Genomic DNA, 16660 nt, shown 5'->3' on the forward strand with positions numbered 1-16660 from the left:
TCCTAAACGTGTTTTAATACTTGTTATATGCTTTATAACATCAATTACATGTCCAAAATACAAGATCCGTGAGTTTACCGCCCAAGAACGTTCTTGGGGAGTAAACTCCAAAATGGAACTTTAAGGCTTCCTAGTCCCGTTCCCTCGATAGACAACATGTAAAGGACCTTGTGTATGATCTTTAGAGACTAGAAAGCATCCAAAATCAACAAGTTAGAGGAGTTTACGGCCAAGGAACTTCTTGGGCCGTAAACCCCTTTTTAAGGGACATAAATGCCCTAACTTGCCTCCTTGAGCCTAAGGACTTTAACCACTAATACTTGTGCTTATTTTGGACTTCAAAACACTTCAAAATAATAGAATTATAGGAGTTTACGGCCAAGGAAGGATCTTGGGCCGTAAACCCCTTTTCTAAGGGTGAAATGCACCACAAACACCCCTAAGGCCTTAAGACAATTTACCTTGAGCACATGGGACTTGAATGGGGATCAAAGGACTTCATAATCACTCCTTAAAAGGATTTTACGGCCAAGGAACATATCTTGGGCCGTAAACTCCAAGTGATGACCTAAATGTGTGCATCTTGTCCCCATTAGCCTTAGATAAAATCATGGAAGCCATCCTTGATGTGCAAGTACCTCAAATGAATTAAAAGCCATCACCCATAGGAGTTTACGGCCGTAAACTCTAGGGTATATGGACTATAGGCTGTAAACTCCCCTATGGAGCATTCTAGGGCCTTAAACTACTTCATGTATTATTCCAACAAAGCTAGAAGTGTTCTTGGATCAAGATAACACTTTAAAACACCCAAAACCACCATGTGAGGAGTTCACGGCCATAAACCCATGAGTTTACGGCCGTAAACTCCAAAGGGTGGGGTTTGTTGGGTGGTGAACTCTTATGCAAGGCCATTTGATGTTTCAAACCCTTTTGCCTTGTCCCGTATCAACTTAGATGCAACCATTAGGACCTATAACACTTATACAAAGTGTATACATGTTCCTAATTGTGTTAACTTACTTTGTTAAGTTATTATGTGGCTAATTAGTTATATATATGCTTATTATATGATAATTAGGCTCGAACGTGTGAACAAGTCTCCATTTGACACTTAGCACGGTACCCGATACATCAATTCAATCTACTCACCACAAGTGAGTTTATACCCCTTTAATCAACCTTTGAAACACTTTTAAATGTTTTAAATACTTTATGGGGGGGATACAAGTCAAATACTTATAGTTATTACATCAATCACATGTGATTGCATTAATCACTTGTGATTAATAACTAGAAAACCAATGATTTTATCACTGTTCAACTGTTTATCAAACTGTTTCACTTCAAATGTTTTACAAACTCTTTTTACTTATCAAATGCTTATATTAAACCTTGTTTTTACTTCTTATAAATTGCGTGCCCATATATGTATATATATATATATATATATATATATATATATATATATATATATATATATATATATATATATAAGTAATGTTTAAAGGGCTTAGGAAAGCCATCCGCCCTATTTCCTTTTCCTCGATTTGGATGTAGTCTGGTGGGATTTCGGGTGACCATCCGAAGGTCGTTTCAACATTAGTTATATATCATATATACATGTATAGACATAAAAGTACTTCTATATTCATATTTATCAGTACATCAATAGTTAGTTACCATCGGGGTAACACAATACATATACATATACTAGAAACAATACATATACAGTGCTGCTAGAAACAATACATATACATATACTAGAAACAATACATATACAATGATGCTAGAAACAATACATATACATATACTAGAAACAATACATATACAATGATGCTAGAAACAATACATATACAATGATGCTAAAAACAATACATATACAACTATACTAGAACGAGAAACAGTACATATACATGAATACTTTATTATTGTGATTTAAATCGGAGCATGACTTAACTGTCATGGCTCGAGTTGTAGCCAGAATTCTCTTGAAGGGAGAGCGTGAGTTTGCGTATAGATCTATATTGGATTGACAATCCTACACCTTGCTGCTAGCTACAGCCGGACCTGCAGGTCTGCGGGTGCCAAACGTCATTCCGTTATTACGACCATTCATTATGTCGTTGTTACTTGTCGATAGTATGGTGCAATTTATCACGTAATGCCTTAATATAAATCCGGTTTAAGGTAGTTAGTACAACAGTAGTTCTTATAATACAAGGCTACAGTACTACAATAATTTACCCATTACATATTTTTAGTGATAACCTCACTTAAACATTTATGTACAAACTATATTTTGTTAAATGATAGTTACATTTGGGAAATTACACACTTTTACATCAAACGAGCATACAAAACAGTTAAGCCTTGGTAGAAGGCTACTTTAATAGAAAATATAGGTTTTTCTGAGAGATTCAAACTTTTACAAACAATTGCAAATCTTTACATACATTTTACAAACTTATACTTTATACATGTCCAAACATTTTTGGATGACAAATACCGACACTAAAATACTTATGAACTCACCAACTTAATGCTGATAAACTCTTTCAAAATAACTTGTATTCTCAGGTCATCAGTAGACAGGTACCGAGGCCAGCTTTTGAGAAGATGGAGCGCATTCAAGACTCATCTTATTATTTTGATATACGTTATTTTTGGTGTCTATAATGTACAGAACACGCTTGTATTAAAATTATATATTTAATGCAATGGATGATGTTGTTTGCTTATTTACATTTACTGTGTTGTGATACTTACATGACGTCCTCCGCCTTAGAATGTTTCCGCCGTTCTTGGTTTTGGGGTGTGACAGATTGGTATCAGAGCATTGTTTATAGTGAATCAAGTGTATCAACCCATAAAAGATATACTAAACTATAAACCCATTTGGGATTACAACACTCTGACCAAGAGTCTATACTTAAAATACTAAAATATTTAATTAAGTATACTAGTCTACATTCATACTAAAACCAGTGTCACAACGACAAGAACAAAAGTATTACGATTGTTAAATATCACAGGTAAGCTCGGGGATATATGGTCAGTCCTGGGAATGGCATAGCCTGATCAACTATGCTGGTCCGAGGAGTGATTAGCATATGCCCTAGAATGGTTGTGATGTGTTAACAAGTCTAAAAACTTACCAACAATACCACAAGAAGATTCAATAGAAGCTAAACTTAAAATACTATAGGTGTATTTTGTACTACCAACTACTTGTATACTATATCTTTATACCTCTCTTCTCGCGTAGATTTAAATGGTTGGATTCCATCACGGCGACCCGTACTTTCAAAATGAAGGCAACGCAGGATGGCTCGAAGCAGAGTCTGACGATGAACACCCAATCCCGTTGGATGATCATCAAGCTGAAGGCTTCTCAGATGGATCAGACTCTGAGCCTGAAGTCAACAACCTACCTCCAGTAGGTCAAGCCCCGAACAACAACCCTCGACCAGCTTTTCTAGGTCCCACTCCCTTGTGGGTAGGTAACTTGAATCGCTGGAGTGACGAACAGGGTCAACCCTTACCATACTTTGGGGACCGAACCTTTTACAACGTCAGCGATGGCGGCTCTGCTGACCGAGCTCTACCTGTCCTTATCCGTAGAATAGCTCGTAATGTCGAGCAAGGTCGAGCAGCCATCGACCGGGTCGTGGAGATTGATGCCAACTCTGGTGTCAACACAGTCCGCATTCGCCGTCTCAAAGAAGATATGGAACGGACCCGGAGAACCAATGAAACCCTACAGCAACGTCTGGTTGCCTCTCAAGCAGAAGTCATGGAACTTCGAGCTCGTCAAAGGGCTCATGAACGACACCTTCAAGAGGTGGTACGTCAAATGAGAGACCTCAGGGTTCTCCCGAGGAATACTCATCGCCGTTATATGATGTCTAGTACATCATTATCTTTTGGGTTAAGGATTAGCCTTTAACATCTGTGCTCTAAGTAGCACTTATCTGTAAATTATTCCTAACTTTCAGTACTCTAATTAGGAATCTAAGAACTGTCAAACTTTCTGTATGGTATGATGTAAGACCTACTGTTAGGTCAATTTTCATTGAACTCATTACATCAGTAATACCAGTATTATTGACAACTCCTTACACTGTGGGAAGAATCTTTACATTTGGGTTTTCCTACACATCCTTCTGGTTTTGAACACAAACACTCATTCAATTGTTGGGCTATGGTTAGTTAGTCCATGTGTCATTCGCACATTACTTACAAATTGATTCTTACCACTTTTCTCATCTTTATAAACTTATAGTTGAAAGATGCCTCCTCGCAAATCTACCCGGAATAACCCGACACCTCCACCACCTCCGGTCATCGATACAGAAGCCCTAAATGCTGATGTAGCTGCAGCAGTGGCAACTGCCATGGCACAGTATCACTCTACTGATGCCAGCAGAGGTGGAACCCCGGTTAACTCCATTCCGGTTGAAACTCCTGTGCGCTCGAGAGAGTGCTCTTACAAGGATTTCACCAACTGCAAGTCGAAACCCTTCCATGGGACTGGCGGAGTCATTGCTCTCTCGCAATGGTTCGAGAAGACTGAATCAGTCTTCGAGATTTGTTCTTGCCCTGCTGCGAGCAAAGTCAAATATGCCGCATGCACCTTCGAAGGGAAGGCACTGACGTGGTGGAACAGCCACGTTAAATCTCTAACTCTCGTCGTGGCCAACGACATGGGCTAGGATACGATGAAAGACCTCATGATTGAGGAATACTGCCCGAGGGGCGAGATCCAGAAACTGGAACAGGAGCTTTGGAGCCTGACCATGAAGGGCACCAACATCATTGCTTACACCGCCAGATTTAGCGAACTGGTGGCCCTCTGCCCTAATATGGTTCCCACTGAAGGGAAGAAGATTGAAAGGTACATATGGGGGCTAGTTCCTCCGTATCAGGGGAATGTCCTATCATCGAACCCCGCTACCTTCGACAGTGCCAAGCGACTGGCACAACGACTCATTGACCATGGTGTCAAAACCCCTGCAACCACAACAACCCTAGCCATCTCAGAACCATCCAAACCCGCTGACACCAAGCGGAAGTTCTGGGATGACAAGAAGAGGCAGCGAGCTGCCAAGAAACAGCAAATTGTGGCAGTACATGCCGCGGTAACCCCTGCTGCTACTGCTCCGACGAAGCAGTATGCTGGAAGTTTGCCGAAGTGCAACAAATGCAACTTCCACCACAACGGCCCCTACCGTGAAATGCAGTGCTCTAACTGCAACAGGAAAGGACACACCGTCCGTTTCTGTAAATTCCCGGCGCAACCGATCACGCAAGTCCCTGGATCTGGCGCGAGCCCAACTTGCTATGGATGTGGCGAAACAGGCCACTATAAGACGGACTGCCCCAAAGCGAGAAATGTTGGAGGAGCAGGGAGGGTACTAGCTATAGGCTACAGGGAAGTAGTCGCTGACCCGACAGTGGTGACTGGTACGTTCCTCCTCGATAACTCCTATGCATGCATTCTGTTCGATAGTGGAGCGGAGCGAAGCTTCGTAAACCACAAATTTGCTCGCATGCTTAAACCACAACCACACGCACTTAAAGAACAATTCACAGTAGAAATGGCTAACGGAAAAACAGAAAACACCAGTAGCATATACTTAGGATGTATCCTAACCCTAGATAACCATTCATTCCCAATCGACCTCATGTCGATCTCAATAAAAAGCTTCGACGTTATCATCGGCATGGATTGGTTGAGTCTTCATCGCGCCGACATCATGTGCTTCGAGAAAGCAGTCCAACTAAACCTTCCATCTAACGAAACTCTTATAGTCTACGGCGACAAACCTGGTGCGAGTCTTCGCATTATATCAAGTATTCAAGCACAGAAATATCTGCGCAAAGAATACCACGCATTCCTTGCTCACGTCGTCGACACGAACCTCGAAACGAAAGAACTCAAGAACATTCCAATAGTGAGCGACTTTCCCGACATTTTCCCAGAAGAACTACCTGGATTACCTCTGCAACGACAGGTCAAGTTCCGTATCGACTTAGTCCCAGGAGCTACCCCAGTAGCCAAGTCGCCCTACCGATTAGCACCAGCGGAGATGCAGGAATTATCTGGTCAACTTAACGAACTGCTCAGCAAGGGCTTCATAAGACCAAGCTTCTCACCTTGGGGAGCACCGGTCTTGTTCGTTAAGAAGAAAGACGGATCATTCTATATGTGTATCGACTACAGAGAACTCAACAAACTGACGGTCAAAAATCGTTACCCTCTACCTCGCATAGACGATCTATTTGACCAACTACAAGGGGCGAACTATTTCTCCAAAATTGATCTAAGATCCGGATATCACCAGTTACGAGTGCTAGAGGAGGATGTTCCAAAGACAGCCTTCCGAACTCGTTACAGACACTACGAGTTCGTGGTGATGCCATTCGGATTGACCAATGCGCCAGCAGTCTTCATGGACCTGATGAACAGAGTATGCCGACCTTACTTGGATCAGTTCGTCATCGTTTTCATTGACGACATCCTGATCTACTCCCGAAGTAAGGAAGAGCATGGCGATCACCTCCGACTAGTTTTAGGAACTTTATGAACGGAGAAACTTTATGCGAAGTTCTCGAAATGTGAATTTTGGATCCGAAGAGTCGAATTCTTAGGACACGTGGTAAGCGAAGAGGGAATCCACGTGGACCCATCCAAAATTAAAGCCATTGAGAACTGGTCAGCACCCAAGACGCCGACAGAAATTCGTCAATTTCTAGGTCTTGCTGGCTACTACCGCAGATTCATTCAGAACTTCTCCCGAATAGCGAAACCTCTTACAACCCTGACCCAGAAAGGCGTGGCCTTTGACTGGGAAGAGAAACAAGAGAGAGCATTCCAAACGCTCAAACGAGCCTTGTGCACTGCGCCAATACTATCTCTCCCGGAAGGGATAGAAGACTTCGTAGTCTATTGCGATGCATCGAACCAAGGGCTCGGGTGTGTTCTGATGCAATGAGGTAAGGTCATTGCCTACGCCTCCCAACAGTTGAAGACACACGAAGTTAACTATACGACACACGATCTTGAACTGGGAGCAGTGGTGTTTGCTCTGAAGATCTGGAGACATTACTTGTATGGAACGAAGAGCACTATCTTTACCGACCACAAGAGTTTACAACACATATTCGATCAGAAGGAGCTCAACATGAGACAACGACGGTGGGTCGAGCTACTCAGTGATTACGAATGCGATATTCGTTATCATCCGGGTAAAGCCAACGTAGTAGTAGACGCCCTGAGTCGGAAAGAATATTCTGGTCGCAAGGTCAAGTCATTATCAATAACCATCCATTCACACTTGTCTAACCAAATTCAGGCGGCCCAACTTGAATCCATGAAACCTGAAAATGTGATGAGTGAATCCCTTAGAGGAATGGACAAGAATTTAGAAGCCAAGGGTGATGGAGCCTTATACTTCATGGATTGGATCTGGACACCGAAACATGGTGGTTTCCGAGACTTAGTCATGACCAAGGCGCACAACACTCGGTATTCCGTCCACCCAGGTTCAGATAAGATGTATATGGATCTTAAAAAGCTATACTGGTGGCCTAATATGAAAGCAGGGATTGCTACCTTTGTGAGTAAATGCCTTACCTGCGCAAAGGTAAAGGTCGAGTACCAGAAGCCCTCTGGTTTACTGCAACAACCAGAGATTCCAGAATGGAAGTGGGAGCGAATCACTATGGATTTCATAACCAAGTTGCCCAATACAACGGGTGGACTTGATACCATATGGGTCATCGTTGATAGATTGACCAAGTCTGCACACTTCCTGCCTATCAAAGAAACCGACAAGATGGAGAAACTTACGAGAACATACATTAGAGAAATCGTACGACTACATGGTGTGCCTATATCCATTATCTCCGATCGAGATAGTAGGTTCACCTCAAGATTCCGGCAATCACTGCAACATTCCCTAGGAACAAGGCTGGACATGAGCACAGCCTACCATCCACAGACTGACGGACAGAGTGAGAGGACGATCCAGAATTTAGAAGATATGTTACGTGCTTGTGTAATTGACTTTGGAAAAGCGTGGGATACTCATTTACCCCTCGTCAAATTTTCCTACAACAACAGTTATCACACGAGCATAAAAGTAGCACCATTTGAAGCTCTCTACGGCCGAAAGTGCAGATCCCCTCTGTGCTGGGCTGAGGTGGGTGATACCCAATTAGCTAGAGAGCAAGCTTCCGACAGTACTCTCACTGGTCCGGAAATCATTCGGGAAACAACAGAGAAGATCGTTCAGATCCGTGAACGATTGAAAGCCTCTAGAGACCGACAAAAGAGCTACGCTGATAAACGCATAAAACCTTTGGAATTTCAGGTGGGAGACCGAGTCCTTCTCAAAGTCTCACCCTGGAAGGGCTTGATACGCTTCAGTAAGCGTGGGAAGCTTAATCCTAGGTACATACGGCCTTTCGAGATTCTCGCAAGAGTCGGCCCCGTAGCTTACAAACTTGACTTACCCGACACACTTCGTAACGTACATTCTACATTCCACGTATCTAACTTGAAAAAGTGTCTGTCCGACGAGACTCTCGTAATCCCACTTGACGAGATCCAGATCAACGAGAGCCTCAACTTCGTGGAAGAACCTGTAGAGATCATGGACCATGAGGTCAAGCAGACGAAGCAAAGCCGTATCCCTATCGTGAAGGTTCGCTGGAACGCCAAGCGAGGACCAGAATTCACTTGGGAACGCGAGGATCAGATGAAACTGAAATATCCTTATCTTTTCGCTTAGTTGTTTGTAACTTCTTATTTGCTTAAATTCTAATTTCGGGACGAAATTCCTTCTAACGGGGGGATGATGTGACAACCCGAAATTTCCATTGTACGAACATTATCTATTCAATAGAAGCTAGTCCAGTTTCTGTAAATTTCAGACTTGTCCGAACAAGTTTGTGTACATTAGGGTTTATGTTTCTGGACGTATCAGGAGAGTGGATGCTCATGTAATTGTGAAACTTGAACATTTTAAGTTTCACAATGTTATAGTCTGACTTTCGGAATAAAAATATTTTCTGTCAAAATATTCCAGGACTATAAATAGATTTCTGAATTTAATTAATTCATTATTCACAATTCCAACTAGAGAAAAGCCAATTCTCTCTGATGGATTTTCGGGTTTTCATCCCGGATTGTGAGTCTACTTTCCTAAACGTGTTTTAATACTTGTTATATGCTTTATAACATCAATTACATGTCCAAAATACAAGATCCGTGAGTTTACCGCCCAAGAACGTTCTTGGGGAGTAAACTCCAAAATGGAACTTTAAGGCTTCCTAGTCCCGTTCCCTCGATAAACAACGTGTAAAGGACCTTGTGTATGATCTTTAGAGACTAGAAAGCATCCAAAATGAACAAGTTAGAGGAGTTTACGGCCAAGGAACTTCTTGGGCCGTAAACCCCTTTTTAAGGGACATAAATGCCCTAACTTGCCTCCTTGAGCCTAAGGACTTTAACCACTAATACTTGTGCTTATTTTGAACTTCAAAACACTTCAAACTGATAGAATTATAGGAGTTTACGGCCAAGGAAGGATCTTGGGCCGTAAACCCCTTTTCTAATGGTGAAATGCACCACAAACACCCCTAAGGCCTTAAGACAATTTACCTTGAGCACATGGGACTTGAATGGGGATCAAAGGACTTCATAATCACTCCTTAAAAGGAGTTTATGGCCAAGGAACATATCTTGGGCCGTAAACTCCAAGTGATGACCTAAATGTGTGCATGTTGTCCCCATTAGCCTTAGATAAAATCATGGAAGCCATCCTTTATGTGCAAGTACCTCAAATGAATTAAAAGCCATCACCCATAGGAGTTTACGGCCGTAAACTCTAGGGTATATGGACTATAGGCCGTAAACTCCCCTATGGAGCATTCTAGGGCCTTAAACTACTTCATGTATTATTCCAACAAAGCTAGAAGTGTTCTTGGATCAAGATAACACTTTAAAACACCCAAAACCACCATGTGAGGAGTTCACAGCCATAAACCCATGAGTTTACGGCCGTAAACTCCAAAGGGTGGGGTTTGTTGGGTGGTGAACTTTTATGCAAGGCCATTTGATGTTTCAAACCCTTTTGCCTTGTCCCGTATCAACTTAGATGCAACCATTAGGACCTATAACACTTATACAAAGTGTATACATGTTCCTAATTGTGTTAACTTACTTTGTTAAGTTATTATGTGGCTAATTAGTTATATATATGCTTATTATATGATAACTAGGCTCGAACGTGTGAACAAGTCTCCATTTGACACTTAGCACGGTACCCGATACATCAATTCAATCTACTCACCACAAGTGAGTTTATACCCCTTTAATCAACCTTTGAAACACTTTTAAATGTTTTAAATACTTTATGGGGGGGATACAAGTCAAATACTTATAGTTATTACATCAATCACATGTGATTGCATTAATCACATGTGATTAATAACTAGAAAACCAATGATTTTATCATTGTTCAACTGTTTATCAAACTGTTTCACTTCAAATGTTTTACAAACTCTTTTTACTTATCAAATGCTTATATTAAACCTTGTTTTTACTTCTTATAAATTGCATGCCCATATATGTATATATATATATATAAGTAATGTTTAAAGGGCTTAGGAAAGCCATTCGTCCTATTTCCTTTTCCTCGATTTGGATGTGGTCTGGTGGGATTTCGGTGACCATCCGAAGGTCGTTTCAACATTAGTTATATATCATATATACATGTATAGACATAAAAGTACTTCCATATTCATATTTATCAGTACATCAATAGTTAGTTACCATCGGGGTAACACAATACATATACATATACTAGAAACAATACATATACAATGCTGCTAGAAACAATACATATACATATACTAGAAACAATACATATACTATGCTGCTAGAAACAATACATATACAATGATGCTAGAAACAATACATATACAACTATACTAGAACGAGAAACAGTACATATACATGAATACTTTATTATTGTGATTTAAATCGGAGCATGACTTAACTGTCATGGCTCGAGTTGTAGCCAGAATTCTCTTGAAGGGAGAGCGTGAGTTTGCGTATAGATCTATACTGGATTGACAATCCTACACCTTGCTGCTAGCTACAGCCGGACCTGCAGGTCTGCGGGTGCCAAACGTCATTCCGTTATTACGACCATTCATTATGTCGTTGTTACTTGTCGATAGTATGGTGCAATTTATCACGTAATGCCTTAATATAAATCCGGTGGTAGTTAGTACAACAGTAGTTCTTATAATACAAGGCTACAGTACTACAATAATTTACCCATTACATATTTTTACTGATAACCTCACTTAAACGTTTATGTACAAACTATATTTTGTTAAATGATAGTTACATTTGGGAAATTACACACTTTTACATCAAACGAGCATACAAAACAGTTAAGCCTTGGTAGAAGGCTACTTTAATAGAAAATATAGGTTTTTCTGAGAGATTCAAACTTTTACAAACAATTGCAAATCTTTACATACATTTTACAAACTTATACTTTATACATGTCCAAACATTTTTGGATGACAAATACCGACACTAAAATACTTATGAACTCACCAGCTTAATGCTGATAAACTCTTTCAAAATAACTTGTATTCTCAGGTCATCAGTAGACAGGTACCGAGGCCAGCTTTTGAGAAGATGGAGCGCATTCAAGACTCATCTTATTATTTTGATATACGTTATTTTTGATGTCTATAATGTACAGAACACGCTTGTATTAAAATTATATATTTAATGCAATGGATGATGTTGTTTGCTTATTTACATTTACTGTGTTGTGATACTTACATGACGTCCTCCACCCCAGAACGTTTCCGCCGTTCTTGATTTTGGGGTGTGACAGGTCCGCATTAGACAGGTACCCGCAATCTTTTGGAGAAGACGGAGCGTATAGAAGACTCGTCTTAACTTTTGTTCATATGATATACATGTATAGCTTTTGTAACACTTTGTTTTCAAACGATGTAAATATTTCTATGTAATGTAATGTAATGTTTCGTGTTCACTATGCTTACTATGTACATTGGTTGCGATACTACATGACGTCCTCCACCCCGGAACGTTTCCGCCATCGGTTTCGTGGTGTGACAACAGTAACACCCAAACAACTGGGAAGGCGGGTTCATCCAAGAAAATGATACATGCATGAAGATCCTCCCGTCATCCCAATACATGATGAACTTCCCATGGACCCTTATAGTGTTGAAATAAGGGCATACCAAGATGAATTGGGGCAAAGCATGAATTATAGTCATAGAAATATTACCCATATGATGATTCATTTGAACATCCCAAAGATGGATGATGAGCCCGACTACCCATATGTGAGAAGATGGAGCGAGAGATTGAATGCAAGACAAGGTGGAGTTGGAGGTAGTAGGCTAGGAGGAGAAGAGAGAGAAGATGAAGATTAGCTATCCTTTCATTTATCTTTTATTTTGTGTGGCTTGTTTTAAACACTTTTTATTTGTTTGGAGTGTTTTTCTTTTTATTTGTGTGGTTGATGTTTGAACGGTTAGTAAGTTAGGATTTTTACTTTCCTTTTTATTACTTGATGTTTGTTTTTGTTCTTTTCAGAATTTAGGGTGAGGGATAAAACGTGAGATCGAGTCTAAAACGAAAAGAATGATAGAATTGAGTCTATTTACGTGTTCGGTGATTAAACAACTGAAAGGATGTGCTTTTATTGAAGAAAAATGAGGGGGGATATTGTTGCAATAATCTCCTCAAAATTCAGAAACGAGTCTGAAGTTGGGGCCATTTTTATTCACTCGATAAAGAAAACTCGTCGATTTCCCTCTATAAACTCGATGAGTCCTTATGGAAAAACTCGACTGTTGCCAGCTTTAACGACTCAACTCGGTGAGTTCCCTCTGGACTCGACGAGTTACTCTTTCTCTTATCTTCAAGTTAGTGATTAGACTGCATTTGGCGAGGGCAATTGGCTATACTATTAAGGATTATTTTCTGAGCATTTTGCAATACCTTTTTCCTCTATAATTTGGAGCATAACCACATGGGATGAATGACACCCAAGGCATGGATGATTTGTTCCTATGTTTAACGTTATCTGAAGATGGAGCTTAATTTGAAGAATATCAACCTCACAATTTCTATCCCAAGGGAGTCTGTTCCGATTCTCTCTTTATTTTATGTTCTTTAATTATTTTAACATGAAATGGGGACATTGCATAACTTAAGTGTGGGGTAGGGGGTTGATTACATTTAGTCAAAATTAGAATCCTTATTTTGAAAAAAATTGCTAGGGCTTAATTTAGAAAATTTTGGTAAAGCAATTAGGATTCCATACTAGTGTTATGTTTGATGATTGCATGAAGACCCAAATGTTTGGTTGAGCCAACATATGTTATAGTGCATTTGTGACCCCCTTTATTCTAGTGAAATCATGGGACAAAAACACAACCTCGCTTAGTTTGATGGACGCAACATGTTTAGCATCGTGTACTAGAAATGTATCCAGGAAAGCTTAAGTAGTCATTGCACACTAAGACTAATGCCTTTAACCAATAAAGGATGAAGTTAAATTACCTTGTGTAAGCATATGTTTTTTCTAGGTTTTTAGTTTGTTGAAAAAAAAAGGATGAAATGTTTAAAAGAATCTACAAAGCTATGAAGACAAAGAAGAAATATCAAGAAGAAAAGCTACAAAGTATTGAAGATACAAAGTATCAAGTATTTCTATTGTAATTTTCGTTTCTAGGTTATTTTATCGTATGTGTGCTTGGGGATTTAACCAAAAATGACTTGAGGTGAAGAAAGTTTTCTAGGGATGGATTCGGAGGGATGCATAAAATAAGCGTTGCTCAAAAGAAGTGAGCGTGTGTTTATGAGGATTGTAAGTATTTAGGATTAGGGGGGTCCTTAGGAAAAAAAATTAGACACAAATGCATGTGTTGCTGTCTTGGCATAATGGTTGGGTTCCATTGGGATTGTCTTATGTGATGTTGATGTGATAAAATTCAGTTTTGCTTGGGGGCAAGCAAAAGTCAAGTGTAGGGTATTTTGATATGGGCATATTTAGTTATAAATTTTATGCATTATCTTAATACTTTGTGTCGTTTTTACACCGTGTTATGAAAAAAAAAAGGTACTTTATTAGTTTAATATTTCAATTTTAGCAATAGAAGACATGCTTGGGTGAAAAGGGAAGAGGACTGAGTGATTGGAAGCTTGGAGACTGAAGACTAAAGAAAGAAGGTTGAATTACAAAGAAACTCAACGAGTTGACCCTCAACTTGTCGAGTTGGTAATATTTCCAATTCGGAGATGCCTTGCCGTACACGTTGTCTACACGGATTATCGAAAAAATGCATTGAGTTTGTCTTAAAAACTCGACGAGTTGGGTTGGTTTTTGGTAACTATAAATATAGAACATATATGCCCGAAACCTAACACTTTCTGGAGGCTATCTGCGATTAGTGAAGATCAAAAGGGTTCTTGAAGCTTCAGTTTTCGAGATTTCAACCTAATAGGCAATTTAGAAGAGATCAAAGGCAATTAATTATTCTTATTTTCTTAATCTTTGTTTTGAACCATGTTTGAGTCATTAGATTTTGAGTTTAGGTTATTACTTGCAGTAAATATGAGCTAAAAGCTTTATAATTCTGCTTGGATGAGATAATCTTATGAAAATGGTTTGATTGAGTGTTTGGATTAATATTGATTTGGTTATTCATCTTGTTAAGCTTGTTAAAGATCCTTATGTATTATTGATAAATATTTTCTGTTAATAAGTAAGTTATTGAGTTGCATGAACATCTTCTTGATTACTTGAATCATATAGTTTTGTGAACACAAGATTGTATGCTTAGGAATAGTGAACATGAAACTAGGGTTAACTAGAAAATATGTAAATCAATGTGTGAGCATGTGTGATGAACAACCACATATGAGTTGATTGAATTGAACAAATTTGATTAGCTTTAATTACAAGTCTTACTTGATACGAACTAAACACTAGGAAACTTATTAGTTTAATCACTTGATCATTGTTTAAATTAATCTATCTACTAAAGGATTAGTAATAGTGAACATGAATCTAATCACATTAGGAATCGGTAACTATTGACATATTGATCCATTGCACTTGCCACAAAATCAACCATAGGAATAATTGAATCAAATCTGAACATAACTCTCTTTTATTTTTGAATCTAGTTGTTCTTTCTTGTTCTTCTTAGTTGTTAATTATCTTTGTTTGAGTGTTAAGTTGATTGTTTAAGTTTCTAGTCTTGCACAACTAGAGAACCCCCCCCCCCCCTCTTTTATTAATTGTTTTATGTAGATAATATTAGTATTAATTTTATCTATTACCATTCCATGTGTTCGATACCCTGTTTGCTTGAACTAAACTGCTATCAATAGGTACACTGCCTAAGTGTGTTTGTTTTCATTTGAGTTTGTTAGGATTAAAACTAGTGCATTCCACTACTATTGGTATTCATTAGGACCCTTATTTGATAGAATTATTAGTATGAAGTGTTGTTAAGAAAAATGATGGGTTGCACAGGATGTGCATAGACTATAGAGAGCTTAACAAACTCACGGTGAAGAACCGTTATCCATTACCTAGGATATACGACCTCTCCAATCCACTTTAAGGAGCGTCATGGTTTTCAAAATTGATTTGCATTCAAGATACCACCAGATGCATGTAAGAGAAGAAGATATACCAAAGTCTTCCTTTAGAACCTGGTATGGTCATTATGAGTTCGAGATGATGCTTTTCGGGATCACAAATACACCCGTCACTTTCATGGACTTAATGAACTGATTATTTAGACATATGCTTGATTGATCAGTAATCATGTTTATCGATGATATCTTGGTATTTTCAAAGACTCAAGAACAACATAAAAAGAACCTAATAGAGGTACTCGAGGTTTTAAGGAAAGACAAGTTGTATGCAAAGTTCTCCAAATGCCAGTTTTTGTTACGAGGGTCCAGTTCCTTGGGCATCTTGTTAACCATGATGGTATTTTAGTAGATCCAGCCAAGATAGAGGTATTACTATAATGGATTGTCCTATTACACCTTTAAATATTTGATGCTTTCTACGATTCGCAGGATATTAGAGAAAATTCATTGAAGACTTCTCCAAGATTGTGGTACCGATGACCTGTTTAACAAAGAAAGAAGTTGCTTTTCATTGGGGCCCTGAGAAAATTTTAGCATTCGAAACACTAAGGAAAAAGTTATGAGGAGCTCTAGTGTTAGCCCTCCCATAAGGTGTTGATGACATGGTAGTTTACTGCAATGCATCCATCATGGGTTTTGGAGTCGTCCTCATGTAGCGAGGTCAGGTAATCGCATATGCATCAACACAGTTGAAGCCTCACGAGGCTAATTACCCAACACACGATTTAGACTTAGGAGAAATAGTCTTTACCCTTAATATTTGGAGGCATTACCTGTACAGAGTATGGTGCACCATCAACACAGACCATAAAAGCTTAAGATACCTAATGGATTAGCCCAACCTGAACATGAGATAACATTGATGGTTAGATGTAGTGAAGGACTACGACTACAAAATCCTTTACCACCCAGGTT

This window comes from Lactuca saligna, chromosome 4, assembly GCF_052625555.1.
Source record: "Lactuca saligna cultivar CGN05327 chromosome 4, ASM5262555v1, whole genome shotgun sequence".
Classification (NCBI taxonomy): domain Eukaryota; kingdom Viridiplantae; phylum Streptophyta; class Magnoliopsida; order Asterales; family Asteraceae; genus Lactuca; species Lactuca saligna.